This window comes from Primulina eburnea, chromosome 3 (assembly GCF_022965805.1).
Source record: "Primulina eburnea isolate SZY01 chromosome 3, ASM2296580v1, whole genome shotgun sequence".
Classification (NCBI taxonomy): domain Eukaryota; kingdom Viridiplantae; phylum Streptophyta; class Magnoliopsida; order Lamiales; family Gesneriaceae; genus Primulina; species Primulina eburnea.
Window position 1 is genome coordinate 28,538,509 of NC_133103.1, and position 12,808 is coordinate 28,551,316.

A 12,808-nucleotide genomic window follows, 5' to 3' on the forward strand; every position below is an offset into this window, starting at 1 on the left:
AAAACATCTTTATACCATCTGAATTCAGATAATGTTGGGCATCTCAGATTCATTAATTGTTCTTGAGATCTATCTAATTGGAGTTCATTTGCTCCAATAAAATTAGATAAAATTGTATAAATAAGTGTATTTACAGCATCTGACTCTTCTCGTCCATTAAGATCAACTAGAGAAGAGTTTAGAATTTTATTCTTTGCTTCTTTAGAAAGATAAAAATCCCACCAACCTTGAAGTTGGCCTGTGAAACCAGTAATAATGGCTTGAGCAATTTGCCTATCATTATTACCTTTTATCTTTGCTGCAGAAGAATATATTAACATTTGTTTAATAATAGTTTTAATCTGATATTCAGATTTTCCATCTATATTCCATTCAGTAATAGCTTCTCCATTAAACTGAACATAATCTTTTTTCTCTTCAATTTGAAGATCAACAGGTGTTGCCTTTTTATAAAAAGGTTTTACAATTGATACTTTATGCATTTTATTAATCTGCATTTCATCTTCTGACGAACTAGAAATATTATCTAGTTGTTCAGATTTGTTAATTACCGAAATAGAACCTTTTTCTTTAATATTGATTTTTTGTAATCGATCTATTAGACCTTCCATAAAATCATCATCCTTTTTAGAACTTAAAAGAAAATTTTCTTTTTTAAGATTAGGAGGAGGTTTTATCATCAAAGTTTTTGAACTTTCCCCACTAGAAATTCCTGGTTTAGACTTTGATAAAATTTCTTCAATTCTAGTAGTCTGATTTCTTATAGAATGTAAAGTAAGATTGGTAAAATTATTCTGTTGAATAATATGGTCAAAATTACCATGCCCTATTTCTGATTTTATAGGGGTAGCATAAATTTCTTTATTACCTTTTTTAATTTGTAAAGTAGTAAAAGGAGGATGAATCTCAAAAGATTCTTCTCCAGTTTCATGAACATATAATTTATATGTTGATTCAAGAGTATTTATAAAAAACGGAAATATTTTATTTCTTGCTGGAAAATATAAATTTTCCATCCATTTGAAAAAATCTAAATTTAATTTAGTTTCTTCAATCCATTCTAAGTATCTTGAAACATATAATGTTTGTTGTCTAGAATTTAAACAACTTAAAAACGATTTTTTCTTATTAATATTTTTAATCTTATCTAAACTTTTTTGAATAGAGTTATTATTAATAACCATAACATTATATCCCATATCGAAAAAAGTAGGGGAATCTGATTTTCTATTAATAACAGAATAACTTCGTTGAAATCGAGAAGTACTAGATTCGGGAATATCCACTTTATATTCTGGATGAGATACATTATTATTAGTCTTTTGAAGACCAGATATACTATTTTTTTCAAAATCAGATATAGAAGAAGTAGAATTTCTACTTTCTTCAGGAAGTTTAATTCGTAGATGTCTTTGAGATGAGAATTTTATTTCAACATCTCCATCAACATATTGAACTATAATTTCCAGTTTTCTAGATTCTTCTTTTAGAGAAGGGGCTATACTTTCCATTTTCCAGATTTCTGGCAAAGTAACTTGACTCCAATTAATTGTTTTAGGAATCATAATATTGCTTTTAGTAATATCAGTTATGAAAAGAGTAGTTTCTCCTCTTTTTGAACTAATTTGATTAGTATTGATTCTAAAATTAGTTATCGTTGAATTCATGACCTTGTAACAAATTCTATATAATAGAACAACATTTTCTGTTCCATCTATCATATCAAAACCTTCAGTTTTTATATTTAAGGTGAGGGCTTTCATGATATTTGGATCAGAAAGAGAAATTGGAAAATTAGGAAAACAACTAAAATGTATTGGTCCTTCACATAATGAAGACTCTACTATTCCTAATAAGGAATCCTCGAATTTATTATGCCTTTGGTCTCTTACCAAAATTAAAGCCGAAGTATTTAGGCCTAATCTAGTAAGATGTTTTAAACCTACTTGTATCATTCCCAAATGCATAAATTTGTAATTTTGCTTGTGAATATTAACAAGTTTTTGAGATAATAAACTAAATGAGTCGTATCCTCCTTTTAAAGGAATCGCTTCTTCAATTGTTTTAATAATATAGTCGGATTTAAAATTAAATCCATTAGATCTATAGATCTTCATATTAGAAGATGCTGGTATTTTCCAGTTTTGAATATTTTTCTCGAAATTTTCAGAAATAATTAATTCTTTGTTCTTAGTATTACTATTTGAAGATTTATTCTTCGTAAAAGATCGTATTAATTTATCCATTCAAGAATATGGTAGATACTGTCAAGGCTTTAGCCTGCCTTACCTTTTGGCTTTACAGGCCTTATGGAACCCGACTTAAGGATTTCTCCTAGGTATAACTACCTTCTTCCTTATATCACCATATAAAATATCTACATGTATATGCATATTAAATTAAATAACAATTATTTAATTTATAAACTAACTTCTTAGTTAATTTAATTCTAAACTCCTCTTGAATATTTATGAGAATTTGTGCATATTAATAGTCACCACTACTAGCACAATCATTTAATTAATAAATTCCAAATTCACTAAAAAAATGATTTCAAACTCATTATAACATCGATCGACGATCCGAAAGCGCCGATGTACCAATGATACAAATCTTGTTCATATAATGAAAATCGATAATTTCGATTTCAAAATTTTCAATTACCAAATTTAGAACTTACCATATTTGGCAGTTACCATATTTGGCAACTGCTAGTTTTAGTGAACTCCTTCACAAAACAGGCAATTCCACTCTCCTTCATTATTTAGCAATCATGCTAACTTTTATTTCTTCCATCATATGGAACCAGCTCATAAACTCCTTTATAAGCTTCCTATTTGATCTCTATCAAACTATAGTCGCCAAATTCCAACTCCTTGAAATTTGATTATCTCAACGGGAACACAGTATCCGATACATGTGTGACCCTCAATGGTTCAGGGATACAGCTAGCCGTGGGTTCACATCTCCTTGTGATTCAGAATAACATTTATTCTTATTTGAGCTCACCCTAGTTAGCCTCATTCTTTTCATCAACACATTGATCAAGAATGTCAGAACTCATTTCTGATTGCACCCATCGGATCATGGTAAGAGCGTCTAGTAGCATCGCTCCATGATCCCCTGGGTATCACTAATAGTGCCTACAAGAACCTTTAGTCATGGTTAGCGTACAGTACGGTTCCTTCAACACATATATCCCGATCAAATCTGCAACCATTGGTATATCGAGAGTTGCATTTGAATTCGATAACGATGTGATTAATCTTTGAGTACTAATAGTGGCATGTCATGTGCAACTAGGAAAACACCTTTCCCTAAAGCACATTTATTGCTCTGGCCAGAGACTCCTTGCACTATTAACTCATCAGATCACATAGGATATCTTCACCCGTAGACGAACGGTAATCCTTGACTACAATGCATTTGCTCTTACGTATTTCAAAACTACACCCAACCTCGCCACCTGATGTCTCTCGATGGAGTCGATAAACGGATCAAAGTGCATGCTAGTACGTATAGCCTCTACATTGTGTCGGGTCAAAGGAATAATGGTGTACAACCATAACTGTGGACTATTCCACTCGATAAGTGGGAACCTTGGATGTCGGGAGGGTTGTTCAGTGATCATATATGATCGGATGGACATCTACAGCTTGCCATGAACCGGCGTTACACCACAGATGTTCAAGCTCGCGACCTATCTTTGGTTTAGGCAGCTGATCAACTAGGACCTGTTATATATGGACATTCTAATCATGATCTTACGCGAGCAGACCATGGTACATTGATATTCAAGACTTTATCTTCAGCTTGGATGAGTGTAAGAATGCCATATCGTAAAATATATAAATAATAATGTTTTACTATCATAAAGTCAGCTAAAGTGGTTGCCACTCTAACATAAGATGATTCGAGATCTTCCGAATATCCAAATGACATTAAATTGGAAGGATTCATTTGTTTCCAGTTTCGTCAGCCACTCTCTCGAGTTCATTACCTTAGATTTCACAAATTTCGGGCAGTTTGGTAGAACTTCGGAGCTAGTTCGACGGAGGGATGGGACGGACCAGATCGAACATATCAACGGCCTGATAAGACGCATGTATAACCTAAAGTCTTAAATATTATAGGATCATTAGGAGAATTTTAAATGTTTGTAATCAGATCTCTCAGATGTGTTCATAGTGCTATGAGGTTCAGACGAGTAAGCTTTCTGTCAGATTGTTTTAGTGAGGTACGTGTATACCTGACTGAGATATCCAAGTTTGTTAAAAAAAAGTATACACTTATATGTTTGCCTATGTATCTATTGGCATGATACATGTTTTTTACTCCTTTGACATAATTATGATGACACATTTTGTTGGCCCTGATATCTTTTCGAGAGCTACGATGTTCGACGGGACCCACATGCTCTGATGACCTTGGACATTGTAGGTATAAGGTCCAGGAAATTTGATTTACGTAACCTAGATGCATGCAATCTAGGGTTTTATTTGAAATATATTTTAATTATTTTTATGGCATTTAATGCATAATTATTGCATGATAGGGATTTATTTCATGATATTTTAAAAGTTCATGCATTAAGGTTTCTAGATGCATTCCGCGCTTGAATGAGGAACGGAGACCTGAGAATTATTAGAAAATTATTTTATGAAGGGATTAATTTTATTAATCAAAATAGAGTTTTTTTAAGTGTATTTTTCAAAAATGAGCTTTATTGCGTATTTTTACCTGCATGATTTTATTTTTATCCTGGTACACAAATTTTATCGAATCGAGGGACTTTTTGAAGATTTGGGCACCATTTTCAAAAATTCACCTAAATGATATATTTTTCGAGAGTGTGTTTAGACTTGATGGGCTTATTTTTAAGCTTAGTGGGCTCAAGAATCTTTTTAAACATTTTAAAATAAAATTAGGGTCCATCAGCATCTTGTTTACTACTTAATTAACACACTAATAACCCTAAACCTAATTCCTCTCAAACCAGCCGGCCACCCCTCCTTCAGCAGCACATTTACGTGCAAAAACCAGTAGCCAACACTCCCCTTTCATTTTTGTTCAAGCTAGGTCATCCGCTGCTCCGATGCCTTCCCTTCGCGCGGTTCTTCTAGTTTTCGAGTATCTTATCATCAAGACACGCTATGTGCACCTTTTCTCATCATTTACACCATGATATATGCTGTCATTTTTGGTTTTTTCATGCAAATATCGTTGGTTTTTCAATTAGTATCATATTGGGAAAGTTTTGTCAAGAACATGCATTTGTTTGGTGCACTACTCACGTTTTTTTTGTATTGTTGTGCAAGGGGTTGCGTTTTTGGTGGGCCGATCTAGTCAAGAACTAAAGGATCAAAGGGCTGGTGTCTTGGCATGGTCGAGTTGGAGGGGTCCTTGGCAAGGAGGTTCGCGGGTGGGGCATGTTTTGGGGTATATCGAGGGAAGGATCTAGGGCAACCATGCATGGCCTTTTTCCAGTCAAGGGGCCGACCCTTTTGGGTGCGTGACAGGGTTGGGAGAGGTCCAGTGAGCAGTTGGTCATAGGTAGGGAGTAATCGAAGTAGTTTAGTTAGGGTTGGTTTGATACTTTGTTGCGGCTTGGCTTCGAGAGGGAAGTAACGTTCGGGGCTGGTACCTTGGGCAGTAGGATTAGCTAGGGTCAGTCCATGAGGGTCTCCTGGGTTCGACCATGGTCCTAGTGTAGCTGGATAGGCGATGGACTTGTCTGTTTTGGGGCTAGAGTTTAGGAAACACAAATGGTTGCGCTAGGGTTTATAGAGATGGTGATGGCCGAAAAGTTGGTGGTAAAAGTTTGGAGAAAAGTTGGTTAAGTTTGGTTAGATTCGGGCTAAAACTGGGGCTCCGGTCTAAGTTTTAAAACAAATCGATTACGTTTTGAAACATGCTCGAGTTTACGTCTAAGAAATACCTTTAATTATGTGGAGACATTTTAAGGAGTTTGGTAAGCTTCGGGTTGCAATTTTGAGGTCCGGGAGTAAATGGTTATTTTGGGTTCCAGGGGTAAAATGGTCATTTTGCACTCTGGAGTGAGTTATAGTCCTGGCAGTGCCCTGAGTACAAGTATTGTCACGTTTTTAACTTTTTATGCATCATGTTTATGATTTTTACGACTATTATGATAAATACGTTACATGCTTGGTTTAAAGGAAAAATTATGTATATGCATGCTTTTATTTAAGTGGTGAAAATGATTACACGTTTTTGAAGGATGAGATTTGGTTGTGACTAATACGATGACACGATGACATGATGACACGAAATGTTGGGGCTCAGTGGACGGGTAATTCCGTCGCTGATGCCTCTGCCACCTGGTACCTCGGTTACACATAGATGGATCTATCGAATGACATGATAATACGAAAGTCATAGGTGAAGAACGGAATTAAAATTAAGAAAATGAACATGTATATGTTTTTATGATGATATGTGCTATGATTATTAACATTCCTTGACAGGTAACGATTATGCATACGATTTTACCGCAGACGTAAAAATATGTTGATTATGATATTTTTCACTGCTGCTTGTTATGTATATGTATTTGTTATCACGGTACATGTGTGTTGAGTCTTTAGACTCACTACTTAAAAATACCAATATTTTTTTTTTGTAAACTTAATTTCAAAATTTAAAATATTGCATGCACTACATGCTGAAAAATGCACATTTAACAAAATAATCGTGGTCAATCAACAGATAAAACACTTCAGTTTAAAACTTACCAACTCGGCCCTCAAACACGCATTAACAAAATAAAACGAGTAAAATCTTTAAAATCAACATCATATCATAATAACGTATAAAACCGATCATGTCTACTCAAAGCTCATTAAAACGTGATGTGCGGAAAGGTGTGGTTCTCGGGTCAGGTGCGCACATCCAGCCCTGCCTGCTCATAGTTCGGCACCTCCAGTCTCCTCCTCAAAATGATCACTTGCATGACACACGCCTAGTGAGTCTAAAGAATCAACACACTTGTACCGTTAATAGCGAATACATATACATAACACGCTACATTGAAAATTACCATAATAAAATACACTTCATGAACTTAAAAGCTTAAACGTAAACATATCATGGAAATCATATCGTGTTAAAAACAGCTCATCATATCATCATATACTTATACATTTACTTTGATTGAATTCAGTTCATTAGTTGTGACTTTCGTATCAGCTCTATCGTATCAACTCTATTTTATGGATCCATCTACGTATAACCGTGGTACCCGGCGGCTGTCGGACATCATCGACAGTATTACCCATCCACTGTGACTAGGCCTCATCATCATCGTATAGATATATCATCAGTCACAACCAACTCCCATACTTCAAAAACATTACTATTTTCATCACTTAACAAAAATCACGCATATACGTAATTTTTCCTTAAAACCAAGCATGCAACGTATTTTCATAGTTTCATAAAAATCATATACATAATAGTAAAAAATTTTAAAACAAGTAAAATCGTGCTTAGGGCGCTGCCAGGAAAAAAATCTCGACTTGGGTGCAAAATGATCATTTTTCCCTTGGAAATAAAAAATGACTATTTACCCCTGGACCTCTACATTTTGACCCGATGCTTACCAAGCTCCTTAAAACATCCAAAAACATATTTAAAAGTATTTTTTAGACATAAACTAGAGCCCATTGCCAAACGTAAATGATTTGTTTTAAAACCTAGACCGGGGTCTCGATTTCAACCCGAATCAACCTGAAACTTAACCAAATTTGTCCCAACTCAATTCATGTCTTAAACCTACTAGACCAACCCCTAAACCAACAATTCCAGACCCCGTATGACTCCCAAACCCTTGCTGAAAGTTGCTGGAAAAATCTGCAAGTTACTACTCGAAACCCTAGACGCACCACTTTCCATATTTTCGATCCTAGCGTACAACCGACGGGACCTAGCCACACACCATCCCTCCTAGCCCACCTTAGGACCCTAATGGACCTACCTGACTCACGGCCGAAGCCCCATGCAGGCTGCCAAAACGTCAACAGCCAAGAATCACCAAATAACCCCTACCCCCAGCTTACTTGACTCACACACACTCGTCCGATTTCCCTACCAACTCCAGCCATGTTCGAGCCACCCTAGGCCACGGATAAGACCCACGAGGCTCTGGTACAGGGCTAGGGATGACCCTTGAACTGTCGCTGCACGTAAAAACTTCTGATCGAGCCACCCCAGACCCAAGAAATCATGATGTAACCTTCGGCCTATGAACAATCTCGACCCTCTCCACACTCCAACCCTTTGCCACCATAATTTACAACGTGCACATCCCCTTAGTAACCAAATTATGCAATCCCCTTGCACAAGAATAAAAAACTTGAGCATGTGTCATGTAAGAGGCAAATTTTTATGTCAAACTACACAAGGTAGATCATAAAATATTCATGCACATACATAAACTTCAGCATACTTGTGACGTGTATGGCGAGAAAACAAAATACAAGCGTACCTTAGCAAAAATGTGATCGAAAACTCGAAGAACTACGCGCGGGAATGTGAACTGGAGAGGCGTGGTTAAACTTTCTTGAAGGGACAAGCTATGGCCGAAGTTTCTGCTTTTCTCTTTCAGTAAAAACCGAGGGGAGGCTGATGTAAGAGGGAAGGGGCAGCTGCTAAGTGGAGGATTAGGTTTAGGGTGGCTTAATGACGTTTTTAAAATGATTAGTTAAGCATTAATGGGACCTAGTATGAAAATTAAATGATAAAAATGTTTTGAGCCCATTAAACTTAAAAATAAAACCATCAAGCCTAATAAAACTCTCGAAAAATGTTTCATTTTGATACATTTTAGAAAATATTGCCCGAGTCCTCAAAAGTCCTCTGAATCATTAAAATTTACGTACAAATTTAAAATATAACCCGGTGGGTAAAAATACTCAGCCAAGACCTATTTTGAAAAATAATACTTAAAACACCTCATATTAAATAATTATTCATTAAAAATATTTTCCTGAATATCTCTGATCTCCATTCCTCGTTCAAGCGCGAAATGCAACTTAAACCCTAATGTATGAAACTTTAAAACAATCGCGAAATAAATCTTAACCATGCAATAATTATGCATTAAATGTATAAAATCATTTAACATATAATTTAAATAAAAACCCTAGATTGCATGCATTCAGATTACGTACTTTTTCCTGGACCTTACAAAATAAGCTGGCATAAAAACTCATAAACAAATAAAAATTTTCGTAAATCATTTCAGCACATAATACCATAGAGCATTTCCCTCCTCATAAATCATTTTAGTGAAGTTCGATCTTTGAAATGACTGTCCTTTATCTTTTATCATTTATCTTCTATTCGATTGATCAATCTATATACCAAGTACCTAGGGGCGGGCGTCGGCAACTCTCATCACTGGGCCATGGAGAAAAAGTAAGTTAACCGCCCTTCTTAAGACGGATCCCCCAAAATCTTCTGTGTCACAGTCAATTCATTTCTTCAAAATATTTTTTCCTCTTCATTTTTATTTATAAATTTCATATCCTCCAAAAATCGTAAAAATAAGCGTTTTCGGGAAAATAGCTCAATTGTATTATTTATCGTAAAATTATCATAAATTCACCGTAATAATTTTTTAAAAATCATTTAATATGTATTATAATCCCCCGGGACATTGCAAGGACATTCGAACTACCCATGACGTAAAATAACCATTTTACCCCTGGACCCTAAACTACTCGTTTTTTATTTTTCCTACGTTTCTTGACTCGAGCCTACCTGAACCATCATATAACCTTATTTTTGACTTCTAATAATTTTCTTAAACTCACACCCTTCGATTTATTCAACCTAATCGCTAAACTGTAACTCCGTTTATTGCCTAAATTGACTCGAAACGTAATAACTTTTTCCCAAACTCATGAAATGACTTTCTCGACCCTAGGCCACCCCCGTGAGCCATGATCCAGCTCCCGTGAACCTACGACCAGCTCCTAATGTTGTCCTAGCCATCGGTGAGCCCTCTTTTTACCAAAATCGATTGCGGCTCGCACCAACCACTAGCCACATGCTTCCATCCCAAGCCCCAACCCATACCAGACCCCAAGCACCTTCCTAGGATAGCCCTGACTAGCCTGAACCAGCCCGAACTCGCTTGTAACAGCCCTAGACCAAGTCCGTCGACACCGAACCATAACTTCATTCGTAGAGGGTTGCGACTATGTCCTACCCTTCGAGACACCTTCCATTTCGCTCTTCGCTTCTGTACACAGCCATGATAGGCTAGGACCGTGCCTAGTTGAGACCTGGTGCGATTTTGGTCCAACCATATCGTGTTCCCAACACCAAACCCTCAAAACCCTTGTTTCGAACCCTTCCATTCTTAGCTCCGCCAGCTTCTATTCAACCATCGTCTCACGCATAAACGACTCTTTTTACAACCCTTAAATGTCCTTTAATGGTTCATGTCCCTTAGGAATCGCAACGAGACTCAACAAGCGTAAAAAAGTCAAAAACTTTGAAAAATAAACATCCAAACATTAAATAATTGGTTCAAAATAATTTTCATGCTTCAAGACATAAAACACACAGTGTTATGATTTGTATGTTGCAAAAATAAATATTTAAGACGTGTATTTGCGTTTAAAACTCTCAAAATTCAATCGTCGGCGCAAGGTAGCAACAAGAACGATTGGGGATCGTCTAGGCTTCAAAATTTAGCTCTGAATTTTTTCAAAAATCAATGTGTGAGGTGTGTGTGAGGTGCGACTGCAGCTAGGTTCAAGAACCCCATGTTTGAGCTTGATAGATTTCAAAATTTATGGTTTTAGATGTTATGTTTTTTAGGTTTTAAGTTTAGGAATAATTAAGCCCATCAATCCGTAATAAATTAGGCCCATTTAATCATGTATTAAAAGTTTATTAAAGGAAGTTTTAAAAATAATAAATTACGGGCCCTTAAAAGTCTCCCGTTTGACCATAATTGGCTTCTCGAATAAAATAAGGCTCGACTCGTAGGATAATTTGAATTCCCACATTTATTGAAAATTTTCATCCAATTTAAACATATTTCAAGCCTTTAAAATAATTATGAAAAATATTTTTATTTTGATCGGCCCGGTCTCTTTTCTCTAGCCTACTATCGAATATTTGGTCATAAATACTTAATTTATAAAATCATGCTAAAATTACACAATTAACATTTAATCATATTAAAATATATCATAAAATAAATAAACAATAATTTTCATGCATGTGGTCTACGTTGACTGATTTTCTGACGTTACATGACTTGATCTTTGATATCCGAGCATATTGCTTTTGACATGCATCATATCAGTTTGTATACTCGTACATTATCGTATTGGATGATTGTCGCTCACTTCCTTGTTTTCATCTTGGGCACCCCCATTCCACAAGCATGTCTTAGGTTGGACGGTTCGGACTGCCAGGGAGTGGCTAGAGCAATTGGGTTTTCGGGAATGATCAAGTGGAGGAGTTTCTTGTATTCTCGTACATGAATATTTTTTTGATATGATGTATTAATGTTTTAGACTAAGATTATCGTCCAGCTTTCATTTGCGTTGTAAGATGATTAGAGTTATTTGTTTTCGATGTTTAATTGTTGTTATCAAATTTAAATTTTGCATGCTTTCTAGTCTATTTAGTAGTGGATCGGGTAAGGACGATTCATTTATTAGTATCAGAGCATGCAAAGATTTTTGGGACATTAATAATTCTGTTTCGAGGATTTAGAGGTTGATTTTTGTTCCATTCAGATGTCAGGAGATGGAAATAGTCACAGAAATGTGGGACATGACCGTTATGGCGACGGTGTTCTCGACCATGAGGTCGAGATCGTGATGGAATGCGTCACTGAGATTATGATGAAAAGAGAAGTAGGAACCGCATAAATATTATGGATTTCATGAATATTGGACCACCACCGTTGACTGGAGATGATAACCCTGATTTTGTTGAAGCTTGGGTCGATGTCATGGAGCAGTGATTTCGAGTGTTACATTATGACGAGGATGAGAATATGGAGGTGGCCGATTTCATGATCCAAGGAAAGGCTCATAAATGGTGGAATCTTGTTTCTGCCATTCTAATTCAATAGCATATGCGGATTCATTGGGAACATTTCCATCAGGCCTTCATCAATCATCACTTTTCGCCAGCTCTTCGTCAGGAGAAGGAGATGAGACTGTTGACCATTAAGCAAGGACATTCGAGGATTGAGAGTTACCAAAAGCGTTTACAAATCTGTTGCCGTATGCACCTCTCATCAGTGAGAATTCTGTAGCAAAATATTCTCATTTTTGAATGGTTTGAACCACTAGAATTTTGATCAAATTTCTGTTTGTAACGATCCGAATTCGTACTAATGATTAATGAATTGTTGTTGTTAATCCGAGATCAATATTGTTAGGAGGAAAGCAATTCAAGCTAGCAAAAGTTCTAATTCGTTGGGACCGAGGGCTTACTCTTTCAAGAAATCTGTACTCTTCTTCTTCTTCCGGTTCTGAAGGGGTGTACAATTTTGGTAGGAAAAAGCTATAATGTGGCCACTGTGGAGGCAATCACCAGACGGAGAATTTTTGAAGATTGACAAGTGATTGTTTCAATTGTGGTGGTTTTGATTACATAAAGAGTGATTGCCCTAACTTGGAGAATCAGAGTGGAGGTGGAGGTTCTATGGTAGGGTCTTACAGTGGAAATAGTCTGAGGCCATTGTGCAGTAGAAATTTTTCCTGCTCAAGGTTCTCGTCGTGGAGGGATATCACAAGGATCTCAACAAAGCCCA